This window comes from Scyliorhinus canicula, chromosome 2, assembly GCF_902713615.1.
Source record: "Scyliorhinus canicula chromosome 2, sScyCan1.1, whole genome shotgun sequence".
NCBI classification, from domain to species: Eukaryota; Metazoa; Chordata; class Chondrichthyes; order Carcharhiniformes; family Scyliorhinidae; genus Scyliorhinus; species Scyliorhinus canicula.
Genome location: NC_052147.1, coordinates 55578132 through 55592550, shown reverse-complemented (window position 1 = coordinate 55592550; position 14419 = coordinate 55578132). Strand labels below are relative to the sequence as shown.

Genomic DNA, 14419 nt, shown 5'->3' with positions numbered 1-14419 from the left:
AATTTTCACACCAAAGATGCAGCATATAGTGTAATGTTTATGGCAGCCAACCAGGTAGCTTTACAGCAGTTTCCCGAGTGCGCCTGTTTCCAGGAAGTGAGGCTGCTCCCAAAATTCCCAAATATGGCAACACTGACTTTTGAGCAGGGATTGGAGTTTCCAATGTTGCTGAGCAGTTGGTCTACTCCCTGTACACGTGATAGGATGACTCAACCTTTTTTTCCTCCACAAAGTGAAATTCTACTTACCCAAGCAAAGGGAAGCTGATCGAGTATGAGCTGTGCTTTTAGTTTCTATCAAGAGGGCATTTTAACAAGATTTGCCTCTTGCTTTAGCGATAGACAAGGCTTTGAAATATTTGCTGTAAACAGAGCTTTATTTACTGATAACCTAAAACGAGTCAAACACTTTGGCAAGTTTTTAGGGGCATGACTTGAAACATTGTAGTAAATATTTACTCAGTTATTCCAAAATGGCACCCATGGGCATCTGGTTAGAACACAATAGTCATAGTTTGTTAGTGTCACTGTGGCCATATCAAAGGGCAGCGACCCACTTGTCTTTAACATGCAGTCAAGATTAATCCTACATTGGCAAGCAAATCATCAGACCTGCAGGAATTGCTGAATTCGTTGAGTCTCTTAGCAGCAGTTAGAGAAATGAGATAAATCCAAAATTAGAATAATTCCAATACATCAGCAGGTTTTTTTGTTGCAATTGACTACACCAGCCGACTTAAGGTGCTTCATACGGGGGGGGGGGGGGGAGGCCTCTGGAACCTACCCAGCAGTTCCTAGATTAAGTCAACTCAAGGCATATCATCAAATAATAGTCCTAAGCAATTAAATCCACATGCATTTCACAGAGTTATTGGGGGAGGCGTGGGGGAGGGGTGGGCGGGTAAAAGAGACATTCATTGGTGCTCAATGAATAAAATCCACCCAAGTTCAAGAAATTAAGAGTTATCAAGTATTCGAAACTCCCTATTTTACATTCAGGATCATAGCTACAGGACAATGACAGCCCAGCCTTCATGTTAAAAGACTGGGTAATTTGGGATCTGCGGCAGCCTGTCGGGCAAATGTCAGATGTAGTGGGAAAGGGCATTTGTTGTGGGAAGGAGCATTCCAAAGATTTCTAACAAAAATGAGACGGAAAAATCTGTAAAATTGGCGAATTGTTCACCACAATGACTTCTAAGAAACAGATAGTGTCTTTCTCTAAAGGGGCAGGCATTCTCAAACAACAAGCTAAAATAAGCATAAACCTGAATAATGTAGAAAATCACCCGACTATTTGTGCATTTACTAAAGGGTCCTGTTTGCTGTATGATACATAAAGCACAGAGAGGTAGGCTTGAAACTATTTTCTCTACAACTTTCTGAGAGCTTTGCAAAAAGAGCCTGCAGACTGCTTTTCAGAGCCGTTTTGGAATAGAGGCACAAACAATTTTTGAGCTAACTGCACCTACAAAGCACATATGTTGAGATTTTCTATTGCTCTGACTAGTCTCAAAACTGGCACACAAATTTCCATAAGATAGAACTTACATAATCAATCCCCTACACACAGTGAATACTCAAAAGGGCATCATCATTGAATGATGTTTGGCATACTTTTCTCATTTAGTAAACATGTGAAGATGTGATTGATAGTGCAATGATCTAGGGCGCGATCTAATGGAAAATTTTGTAAGGGCAGGATTCTCCGGCTGCACACGCCCGATGACCGGAGTATCCCGCCCAAGGTCACTGGAATTTTCTATGGTCTGCGTCCCGTCCGTGGCGATCTTGCGGCAGGCGGGACGGAAGAATCCAGCCCTAAAATGTCATTTCAGGCGAGTTTGACTGAGAGTTTCTCCCTGGCTCGCGCCATCCAACCTCACCTAGTCATTATTTTGGGCCCCGGGGAGTTTCTATCTAGGCTAGCCCACAGGGTGGGTTTTAACTAAATGGGGACAAAGTCCCACAGTGAGCAGCTTTAGTTCGCAGTGCTGAGAAACACAACGCTATAAATCGGCACCCATGTTTGATAGGGGACCGGAGCGGGAAACGTGGGGCCGGGTCGCACATAGCCCCACTTTCTACACTGAGGAGCTCCGTGTGTCAGAACTCCTCAGTGCAGTGAGAGATAGGGACGCCATTTTGAAAGGGTGACCCAAACTCCAAATGAGGGTCCCCACACACTGTGCAATGCCATCCCCCCCCCATATATGGGCACTACCCCCTCAAGCGAGGACACCTGGCTATGGGGTCTCTGTAGCCCCCTCTTTTCTTCCAATGCCTCCTTTTCAGGACCCCCACCCTTCACACCCCCAACCTTCCGGTGGGCACTTCATACCCACTCTTCACCCCTCCCCATCATTCATATACCCCCCCCCATACCCCACCTTTCATGGGCATGGGCCCCCTCAGGCCCTGACCCTTGGCAATGCCATCCTTGCAGAAGGGCACCTCGGTACTGCCACCTGGTGTCACCCTGGCACTTGGGCAATGCCAGAGATGCTGTGCCAAGATGCCAGCCTGGCAGTGCCAAGGTGTCCACAGGAGAGCCAGGGTGCTGCCCTGCCCCATCCTTTAAAAAAAAAGATTTAGAGTACCCAATTCTTATTTTTCCAATTAAGGGGCACTTTAGCGTGGCCAATCCACCTAGCCTGCACATCTTTGGGTTGTGGGGGTGAAACCCACGCAGAGATGGGGAGAATGTGCAAACTCCACACGGACTGCCCTGTCCCATCCCTGACCACCCAGGGCCAATCGCCTAGGAGACCCCCCCCCCCCACAACCAGCCGCCGATTAGTACTGGTCCACCAATCAGTGCCCGGCTGGCAATTCCTTGGGGAGGCCGATAGATATCAGGAGCCGGTTCGATCCAGCATCAGTATGGTTAAGTGGGTTAACTGAGCAAGACTGGGTCCCACCCATGACAGTGGCAGTGAAAATAAACAAACGGTGATTTATCTGTTCTGCTCCCCAAAACAGCAATATTTAAAAATATATATATATATTAAACTTAGGGAAGTGCAGAACATTCTACAATTTCAATATTCACTGAGGAACAATTGTTCTCAGTTCTGGCCTCGCCATAATTATTTTCCAGTCAGTAACAACCATTTGGCTCAGTTTCTTTAGATACCAAACAGTATTCTAACAATTATGAATGTCTAAAAGCAGGAAGGATGGTGAGAACAGGACAGAAATCTTTAAGAAAGTTGGCAAAAGAATCAATGAATAGACAAGAAGATCCCTGCCATCCGCTCCAATTGTTGTGATATGGAATGAATGACCTGAAAGGTAGATAGAAGGTTCAATAATGACTCTGTAAAAGAAATAGGATATTGTGGCGATTATCCCTTTAAGGGCAACACAGCAGAGTAAGGGTCACCAATGCAGCTTATTCCTAAAAAGTCTCTACTTAGGTGAACTCCTCCTCATGGAATGATTGCCCACTCAGTCGCGATTGGTCACCCAGGCCAGGCGACCCTTACTCTGTTGTGTTGCCCTTAAAGGGGCCTCACGGTAGCATGGTGGTTAGCATCAATGCTTCACAGCTCCAGGGTCCCAGGTTCGATTCCCGGCTGGGTCACTGTCTGTGCGGAGTCTGCACGTCCTCCCCGTGTGTGCGTGGGTTTCCTCCGGGTGCTCCGGTTTCCTCCCACAGTCCAAAGATGTGCGGGTTAGGTGGATTGGCCATGCTAAATTGCCCGTAGTGTAAGGTTAATGGGGGGATTGTTGGGTTACGGGTATACGGGTTACGTGGGTTTAAGTAGGGTGATCATTGCTCGGCACAACATCGAGGGCCGAAGGGCCTGTTCTGTGCTGTACTGTTCTATGTTCTATGTTCTATATATAGTTGGAACAAATGCAGGCCTATAAGTAAAGTGTGTATCAACTCATCGCATAACTCTTTCATAGAGTCAGCACAGACTGATGGTAGGCCGATGATTCAGATATTCAGAGCTAGAATCCAGGAATCACATATGCAGCATCTCTCTGTTTGCAATCACTTGGAATTTCTGAGGTGGTTCTACCCATCGCTTATCTTGGCAGAAACCGTGGAGAAATGGCATGAATGGCCATTTCTGCAGAATTGCTACCCCAATACAGTTCATTAAAAAAAAGTCACTTGTTAATTTTTGTAAATAGATTTTGCTGTAGCACCTGAAAAGTACCAAGAATTTAGGGATATGATACAATAGGGAAAATCAATTTTAAAAATTCCAAAGAATATGCAACTTCAAAAGTAGTAACACAAATGCAAAGAAATAGGGCGGAATTCTCCGCTCCTCATGCCGGGTGGGAGAATTGCGGGAGGTCCACTCTCGCACCTCCCGCGATTCTCCCACCCCCCCCCCCTCCAAATGGCACGTTGCGTTTTGCGACACGCCGCTCGGAGAATCACGGGCTGCCGTTTTTCACGGTGGCCCGCGATTCTCTGACCCGGATGGGCCGAGCGGCCTGCCGTTCGCGACCGTTTCACGACGGCGGCAACCACACCTGGTCACTGCCGTCGTGAACACGGCGTGAGATGCCCGTTTGGGGCTTGTGGGGGGCCTAGAGGGGACTGAGCACCACGACCGTGCTCGGGAGGGGACAGGCCCACGATCGGTGCCCACCGATCGTCAGGCCGGCGTCTCAATGGAACGCACTCTTTCCTCTCCGCCGCCCCGCAAGATCAAGCCGTCACGTCCTGCGGGGAGGCAGAGGGGAAGACGGTAACCGCGCATGCGCGGGTTGGCACCGGCCAACCTGCGCATGCGCGGCTGACGTCATTTGGCGTGTTGGCTGAGTCATTCTCGGCGCGCCGGGCCTTGACGCCAGCGACAAGGGCCCGTGGCCGAGTTTCCCGGCACGGCCCTCCTAGCCCCCCGGCGGGGGGAGAATAGGGGGCCATGAGAGGCCAACGACACCGTCGCGAACCTCTCCAGGGGCGAAATTCTCCGACCCCACGCAGGGTCGGAGAATCGGCCGGCAGCGGCGTTAATCTCGCTCCCGCAGGGTTTTTAATTCTCTGACCGGCCAAAAACCGGCGCTGTGCAAATCCCGCTGGCAGCCTCAGAAAACAGCTGGCGCCGGCGGGATTTCATTATATTTTTGTTTCCACAAATCTCCGGCCCGGATGGGCCGAAGTCCCGCCGACGTGGCCACGGGTCACGTCACGAAAATCACAGTAGCTTTAAAACGGCGTCAACCATTGATGATGGTTGACGCCGTTCAGTGTCGGGGGGGGGGGGGTTGCGGCATCGGGGGGGGGGGTTGCGGCATCGGGGGGGGGGGTTGGGGGCAGCGGTGTGCAGAGAGGGGGGGCGACGGATGCCCGGGGCCAACGCACCGTCGCCCCCCCCCTCTGTACGCCGCTGCCCCCTACCCCAACCACCCCCCCCTCACAACCCCTACCTCCCTCCAACGCCCCTACCCCCCTCACCACCCCTACCCCCTCCCCACCACCCCTACCCCCCTCACCACCCCTACCCCCTCCCCACCACCCCTACCCCCCTCCCCACCACCCCTACCCCCCTCCCCACCACCCCTACCCCCCTCCCCACCACCCCTACCCCCCTCCCCACCACCCCTACCCCCCTCCCCACCACCCCTACCCCCCTCCCCACCACCCCTACCCCCCTCCCCACCACCCCTACCCCCCTCCAACGCCGCCCCCCATCTCTCGCAACGCCGCAACCCCCCACCCTCAACGCCGCAACCCCCCCTCATCGCCGCAACCCCCCCCTCTCAACCCCGGGCCCCCCCCTCTCAACGCCGGGTCCCCCCCCCTCAACGCCGGTACCCACACCCCGTCCCCCTCCCTCTGAAGGCCGGTACCCACACCCCCCCTCCCTCTGAAGGCCGGTACCCACACCCCCCCCTCTCTCCTCCTCCCCCCCTTCCTTCCTCCCCCCCCCTTCCTTCCTCCGTTAGTGGGGGGGTAGGGGTGGTGAAGGGGGTAGGGGTGGTGAGGGGAGGGGTTGGGGTAGGGGCAGCTGCGTGCAAAGGGGGGGCGACGGTGCGTTGGCCCCGGGCATCCGTCGCCCCCCCTCCTCTGCACGCCGCTGCCCCTACCCCAACCCCCCCTCACCACCCCTACCCGCTTCACCACCCCTACCCCCCTCCAACGCCGCCCCCCTCCAACGCCGCCCCCCCTCTCTCAACTAAACACCGCAACCCCCCTCTCTCAACTCAACGCCGCGAACCCCCCCCCCCTCTCAACTCAACGCCGCAAACCCCCCAATGCCGGTCTGTCTCTCTCCTCCTCTCCCCCCCCCCCCAAATGCCGGTCTGTCTCCCTCTCTCTCTCCCCCCCCCCCCCCAAATGCCGGTCTGTCTCTCTCCTCCTCCTCCCCCCCCCCAAAATGCCGGTCTGTCTCTCTCCTCCTCCACCCCCCCCCCCCCCCCCCCAAAATGCCGGTCTGTCTCTCTCCTCCTCCCCCCCCCCCCAAAATGCCGGTCTGTCTCTCTCCTCCTCTTCCCCCCCCCCCCAAATGCCGGTCTGTCTCTCTCCTCCTCCTCCCCCCCCCCCCCCCCCCCCACAATGCCGGTCTGTCTCTCTCTCTCCCCCCCCCCCCCCCAACTGCCGGTCTGTCTCTCGCCTCCTCCTCCCCCCCCCCCCCCCCCCCCAAATGCCGGTCTGTCTCTCTCTCCCCTCCCCCCCCAAATGCCGGTCTGTCTCTCTCCTCCCCCCCCCCCAAACGCCGGGTCAGTCTCTCTCCTCCCCCCCCCCCCCCCAAAACGCCGGGTCTGTCTCTCTCCTCCTCCTCCCCCCCTCCCAAAACGCCGGGTCTCACCACTTCCGCAGCTGGTGAAACTGACGCGTATCGCGTCAGTCCACTGCTGGCCCCTCTGGGAACGGAGAAAAGCCGCCTAAAAGAAGGCCCCCACGTCGGAGTCATCTACACCAATTTTGCTCGCCGGAAATCGGCGTTATGACGGTCTGCAGAGGATTTCGCCCCAGGTTTCACAACGGCGTCGGGCCTTTGGGAGAATTCCGCCCATAGCATAGGCCTTTTTCACTACAGTGCAAATATCGGTTAAAAGAGCAAAACAGTTACCATTTTATCATTTTATTCTTGCGTCAGCTTTAACTGCTGTATCTTTTGACAATGGAAACAATAAAATGCAAACTGGAATATCGTTACAATATTGCACAATTGTTACTGATAAGTGCATTTCTGTAATTTGTTTCATCACAGTATATACATTACAGAGAGCACAATACGTATTTAAAAATGGACTTAAAATCTTAAAAAAGGCATATCTCAAAAAAAACCAGGGGCCGGATTCTTCGTCGGCGGGATCCTCCGCTTTGCCGGCAGCGCACTCCCATCAGCGGATTTCTCGACTGCATGGGGGTGCCCACAATGAGAAACCCCATTGTCCGACTGCCAGGATGGAGGATCCCGCTGCCAGTGGGGGCGTGCCCCACCAGAAAACAGGTTCGGCGGGATGGAGAAACCCGTCCCAGATCTTTAAAGCAGGTGAATTACATTTAATAATATGGCACAGCATTTAAAAGTTAATCAGGGTTTGAATATTAGCACCTAGCGAGGCATTTTCACACCTAAAAGACACAAAAGTGCTTGTCACATTGACTGCCAAAGTGTTTGGTGCCCGAGTACCTAATGAGGGGTAAAAGACTCTGAAACATAGATATCTCAGTTACCAGATCATTTTCACACTGAGGCAAAAATGCTTATAAAAGGCTTAACACCTTGATTGGCAAAAATGTCTCAACAGATCGGCTTGAAAAAGCCAGCAAAACATCCAGACAAAAACAGAAAATGTCGGAAAATCTCAGCAGGTCTGACAGCATCAGTTGAGAGAGAACAGAACTAACTTTGAGACTGGATGACTCTTCGCCAAATTGACAAAAGTCATCCAGATATGAAGTATTAGCTCCCTTCTTTCTCCACCGATGCTGCCAGACCTGATGAGACTTTCCAGCACTTTCTGCTTTTGTTTCAGATTCCAGCATCCGCAGTAATTTGCTTTTATATTAAAATACAACCAGACTTCTCGAATTCATTTAAATATTTCTGCATGGAAATGTTATTCTTTAACAGTCATTCATTGCAAAGTGAAGACTCTAACGGTCTTCGCCAATAGGCTTAGCACTGAAATCACTATAATGGCACAAACCTCAAGTACTTGTCCACTAAATTAAAAAGATACCAGGAAAGGTTAGGCCTGAGGCATCCAGGAGCGTATGATAAGTGGTAAATATAGCCAAACTACCTCCCTGGCCCTGAAAATTTAATTTTGTACATGTGGAGGCTCATTCCTCCAGGGGCTAATTAGAGTTGAGGATTTAAACATTAAAGTAAAGGGCTGGATTTTACGGTCCCCGCTGGGAGTGTTTTCAGTTCCCACCGGGCACATTTTCATCGAGGGAGCATGTAAAATATATCATAGGTGGCTAGCTCACCTCCTTCCCGCCCATCTCCGACCCAGGCCCCATAATATGGTAAGTGGGCAGGCGCTGAAATTGGCAGCCCACCTACCCTTTTTAAATAGACAACTACCGGGCAATTGAACCCATTACCAAGCCAACTGAGCTGACCATTAATCTGTCCATGCCATAATACAGTTGGTATGGGCAAGTGGGCTGCAGTGGGGAAGATGCTTTTGTAAGCAAACAGGCAGGAAGGGAAGCACATCCTTTTTCGTGGGGTGTCCTGTGAGCATTGTGACACCCTTCCGAAATTTTATCTCGCCCCTTTGTTCCTCCCCGCTGGACCCGAAAAACCAGTTTCTCATGCCATTCCCTCTGGGATCCACAATCCTTCCCCATCCAAAACCTGGGAAAAACCTTGATCAGGAGGCTATATCCTCTTCATCCATGGGTCGCCTTGCAGACCCAGCAGCACCCACTACTGAGTTCCTACACAGCTGGGACTGCCAGAGCTGTCAGACTATCAAATTAGCTGGCAGCTCTCAAGGACGGCACTTGCACCCACTGAGGGGCAAAGTCCCACACTCACCTCGCCGATACCTCACAGCAAATATTGCTACAGGGTAGGCTTGGTTAACATGGGTCATCTAGCATCTGGTATTTCTTACGTTGGCACCCCGAACCCACATTAAATTCAGCTCTTTGTTTTCCTATTTTTGTCTCTTTTTATGTCTCATTTGTAATCCTTTGCCTTTCCAGATCTTTGTTTTGCTTTCTGTACATGATTTAGATCCACTTTATACTTCCTGCGCTATATCTTTTTGTTTCTTTCTCAAAGTCCTGTGCCTTGTGTACCTTGACACAGCCCCCCCCCCCCCCCCCCCCCCCCTCAATGGCCCATCTCAGCACCACCCCATCTCCAGAGATCCCAATCACCGCCTTGCGAATCCCCCACCACCCCCACACCTTCTCTATCCCACTCCCCGACCCCTGCCACTCACCTTTCCTCCAGTTCCAACACTTGGTTCCGGGGGGCAGTTAGTTGCAGTGCCTCTGCAGCACTGTTTCTGAAATGACACAAGTTCCTTCAAGTGACAGGAAGAAGTTCCACCATTTGCCAATCAACGCCTGTTAGAGCATGAAATGGCATCGCCTTCTGGAGTCAACAGGGATGTGACCCCTGCCCACTCTTTGGACAATGGGCACCCATGAATAACTGAAACCTGGCCCTTGGTTTTCTGAGAGGTTTAGAACTATTATGCTTGGTGTGTTTGCATCACCAGGCAAATGCAAGGAATAAGGAATATGTGGTAATTATCCGTGGAGATCTAGACTACGTGCAGGCTCTGATATAGCAGAAAATAATCATAAACTCATGTACCAACTTTGGACATATATTTTACCCATTCATCGCAAGCCTTTTATTTAAAAAAACATCAATTAACTTTTCTAACAGTACTCAGTATACAACGGTATATAAAGAATATATTTAAAAATTTATAGAAAATTAACTTAAAACAGGAGATTAGTTGTAAAAAGTCATCTTTGCAAATGGACTGGACTCAATATTGTACGAATTACTCTACTTCAATATCAATTTCAGAACCCTTCAAAATTGCAAACTTGCCACGACTATTCAATTCGTTTATATCCAAATATTATTTATCACTAATGGTGATTACTTTCTGCTACACGTAAGCATTACTTTTTCCTCATATGGCAGAGCTGACAACAGAACGGTAATTACCATGAATGTAATTAATTATTTGTCTACAATGAATGCAATGGGTACAGAATGCTTTTCGTGGCATCTCACATGAATTAAGTGTAAAATTCCCCTGTGTGAAAACACAGGTAAGCTCATTATTGTAATAACTAAGTTTTTCATTAGAAGAGTTCCAGCCTATTTATTTAAATGTTTGATTTAAGCGCAAGAAGACATTTCCAATTCAGCTGTGATTAAATGGAAAAAATATTGATGTATTTTTAAGTTCAACATCATATGAGATGAACTAAAAAGCTGTCACTCTATTCGATCATCGGCATCCAATAACATTTAGAAGCAGTCCAGCAGTCCTCAAGATTTGTTTTCTAACCTATCACAGAACAGGCTTTTATAATAGGCAAAACCAGAAACTGCTGAAAGAACAGCTTGCATTTATATAGTGCCCTCCCATGACCACAGAAAGTCTCAACGTAGTTAGCAGTCAATGAAGGACTTTTGAAGTGTACAGTTGTAAAGTGGAGACAAGGCAGCCAACAAGTGTCCAACAATCCACAAGGTAACAATGAACAGACAATCTATTTTTTGTGACAGGGTAAATATTGGCCGGGACAACAGGGATATACTTCCCTGCTCTTCTTCAAAATAGCGCCATAGGATCTTACATGTGTAAAGGGGGCCTCAATTTCATCTCATCCAAAGGATGGCACCTTCGACAATACTGCACCTCAAGTCCTGGAATGGACTTGAACTCATAACCTTCTAACTCAAGAGCTGAGTTTGCCACTAACTGACACTTCTCACAAAATAGCTGACTAAAATATTGTTCCTACATGGATGGTAACGCATTTCTGCCAGATGTCTGTGAAATCATTATAAATGAGAGTATGAACATTAGTAGCCAGTGGAATATAAAGATTGTCCGGAAGAAATTATCTGCATGAGCTTCAGTGTCTTGTCATGGTGGTCAGTTATCTATCTCACGCTGGCAGATTGGTTCTCCGAACACCCTCGTTGCCTCCTCCACTTATCAGACTAAAAATATGATTTTATCAGATTTCAATGGACAAGCTGCACGAATGTTCAAATGTTTAACGTTTGGATGCAATTCAAAATGGCAGTACTGCTTTACTGATGCTAATGGAGTCCTCTTTCAGTAGCACAACACAGCAAAAGCCCTTTCTTCAATTCCTAAACAATACTGTCATAAATGCTTCAATGACAGAAAATGGTTTATCTTCACAGACTAAGAATATTCTGGTTGAATTTGTGTTTAAAAAAGACACTGATTGCCGTGACTGTTGTTGTTGAAAATACAGCATTTAACAAGAAAAGACAATTAAGCAGTTTTAAAGAAGCTGGAAACCTCTTGATCTGGTGGTCTGCCTACAAGGAGGGTCACATGATGGTTTATAGCTTTGAAAAAAAAAATGCTTTGAAAAACTGCATTTAAAAGCTAGTAGGCTCCTTTCTTTCAAAACAAATAGGATCAACTGCTTGGGTAAAGAAGACAACAGCGGGCAGCACGGTGGCCTAGTGGTTAGCACAACCGCCTCACGGCGCTGAGGTCCCAGGTTCGATCCCAGCTCTGGGTCACTGTCCGTGTGGAGTTTGCACATTCTCCCCGTGTCTGCGTGGGTTTCGCCCCCACAACCCAAAAATGTGCAGAGTAGGTGGATTGGCCACGCTAAATTGCCCCTTAATTGGAAAAAATAATTGGGTAATCTAAATTTATAAAAAAAACGAAGACAACAGCTTCTGACGCTCCTGACCCACCCAGTCAAAACCAAAAAGTGAATGACGTTGATCTGAAGTTGCTCTTCATTCTGACTGCAAGCGTTCTTTGAAGTCCGCATGAAAGGTAATGGAAGAATCATCAATTGTTTCCCAGCAATGCTCTGGGAAACAACGATATAACCCGGATGCCATTTCAAGGACTCCCACCAGCTATCCTTGAACCATTTGTTTTTAACAGTGTGTGTGTGTCAGTGTGTGTGTGTGAGTGAGTGTCAGGGAGAGAGTGGAAAGAGTTATTATTATACTTCCGTATTTCATACAGCATGTTAATAAGTTTGGCCTTCTACTCAAAAAGTCAGGTTTTATAACAAACTAATAATTTGGTTGTTTACTGAAGAAACCTGGGCATTGAATGGTCATTTTGAGATTACTAGGTAAAGCACATTTTTGGCCATATAGTTAGCTGGAGAAATTATTTAAATATGTGACCTGTGGAGTAGTGGAATTAGACACAGACATGCCTCTCATCTCCGTCATTACACTTAATTTACCAATGCTCAAGAACAGAGTTCAGTAGAATCAGAATCCCTACAGGAGGATGGCCCTTTGGCCATCGAGTCTACACTGACCCTCCGAACGAGCACCCCACCAAGGCCCACTCCCCCACCATATCCCTGGAACCCCACGACCCCAACTTTTGGACACTACGGGCTATTTAGCACGACCAATCCACTTAACCTGCACATCTTTGGACTGTGGGAAGAAACTGGAGCACCCGAGGAAACCCACGTAGACATGGGGAGAATCTGCACAGTCACCCGAGGCTGGGATTGAACCCGGGTCTCTGCCGCAGTGAGGCGGCAGTGCTAACCACTGTGCCACCCCAGCAGTCATAAAGATAATGATGCTGCAAATTTCCATTCCTGATACATGAAGGATATTGTATTATTTCAAAACCAGTGTCTTACTTTGTGAGCCCAAAATCATGTCAGAAAGAGGTGGATTGCAGGGAAGCATCCCCTTGATATGAACTATGGCCTTTCCAAGAATTCCTGGAGAAACATCCTGGGTACATTAAAACATGCTCGTGTAAATACATGCAAGTGACTTGTCACTCCAGATCACATCGGAGGTTAAAATTCTGAACTGCTCCACGTAAAACAGAATTATCATATATTTCAATGTTGTAGAGAATTTACAACATAGTTGATTAACACACTGTCCTGTCACCCAGTTTGAACCCAAACTAGAATAATAGTCTCCTTACTCTGTCTTGCTAAGGGACTTAATTCATGCGGCTTGTACAGTCTCAATCCAATTTTCAATGAAGAAGTAACTTGTGCTGAGAGAAACAGAACCGTTTCTGGTCGATGACCTTTCATCAGAACAGTCATCGAACTGATGTTAACTGCTTCTCTGGTCACAGAGGCTGACTATTTCCAGAATTTTTCTTTTTCATTTCAGATATCCAGCATCTGTATTTTGGTGTGGAATTTGCAAATGAGCGTGGCTCCCTCCAGAGTCTGGAATTGTTCACAATCTAGGACTCATTCTTTTAAAGACACCTAAGAGGTGATTTTGAGATATGGCTGGAAAAAGACCATCATCTGCTAGCTGCAATACACCATCAGTAAACCACTGTTATGAAGGGTTTCTCCCACAGCTTGGCTTTAGTGCAGTCAAGGATCATATCAGGGGATCCAGCGCCTGAATTATATGTTCACCTTTCAAGCTGATGTACATCGGTAACTATTTTATAAAAATACAAAAAGGGATATTATAACAAATAGCATGAGAATTATCATAGGAACTAAATTGGATAGCCACCGAAAACAGGCACAGGGATCGTGATGCTCGATTATCCTGCGCCTGTTGCTTGCAATGCAGGCAGCACACCAACCTGGTGTTGCCTGTTCATTTCTGTGAGCACTGCATCGAGCCACCATGACCCATGCTGTGCAACAGCTGGGTACATCAGCAGGGGGGGGGGGGGGGGGGGGCAACATCGTGGGTGGCTAGTACCACAAAGTAACTTTGCACTGCTACAAACAAGCTTGCACTTTCTAAAGTGGAGGATCAGTGTGGCTGGAGTAGGAGACGAGGGTTGTCGTTGAAGAGGATCTGACCTGGGAAAAGAATGGAGAACATCACAAGAGAGGAGAGTGCGGGCTCCAAGGTTTCACTGCAGATCCTGGTGAAGGACGTGGAAAGAAGGAGAGGAGGTTTAGTGACTACTGACGTGTTTGAGATGAGTAGATAACAGAAACTAGTTTTATTACAAAGTTCTAGTATGTATAATACTCTTCAGATCTCGTCTATTATAACAGGGAGAAAAAGAGGTCTTTCAGATACATGATCAAAGAGACAATGGCGGCTGCTAGCCGCGATGGTCAATACCAGGAGGCAACCCCTAGGGCCTTGGAAACAGTGTCATCAATGATCTCAAACGAAAGAGGAGCTGAAAACAAAGTGGGAGGGGGAACTGGGGGAACAGATCGAAGACGGGACATGGGCTGAGGCCCTGGAGAGGGTAAATTCTTCCTCCTCGTGTGCGCGGCTTAGCCTCATCCAATTCAA

The 14419-nt window shown here is 48.6% G+C and overlaps 1 protein-coding gene and 1 long non-coding RNA gene across 4 annotated transcripts in view; one reads left to right on the top strand and one right to left on the bottom strand.

Moving 5' to 3' along the window:
- LOC119953937 (guanine nucleotide-binding protein G(I)/G(S)/G(O) subunit gamma-2) overlaps positions 1–14419 on the bottom strand; it is a 97031-nt gene that overhangs the window by 39589 nt on the left and 43023 nt on the right. The gene's annotated exons all lie outside the window — the stretch shown is intronic.
- Positions 1–14419, top strand: part of LOC119953951 — a 65415-nt gene that overhangs the window by 8612 nt on the left and 42384 nt on the right. The window lies entirely within an intron of this gene.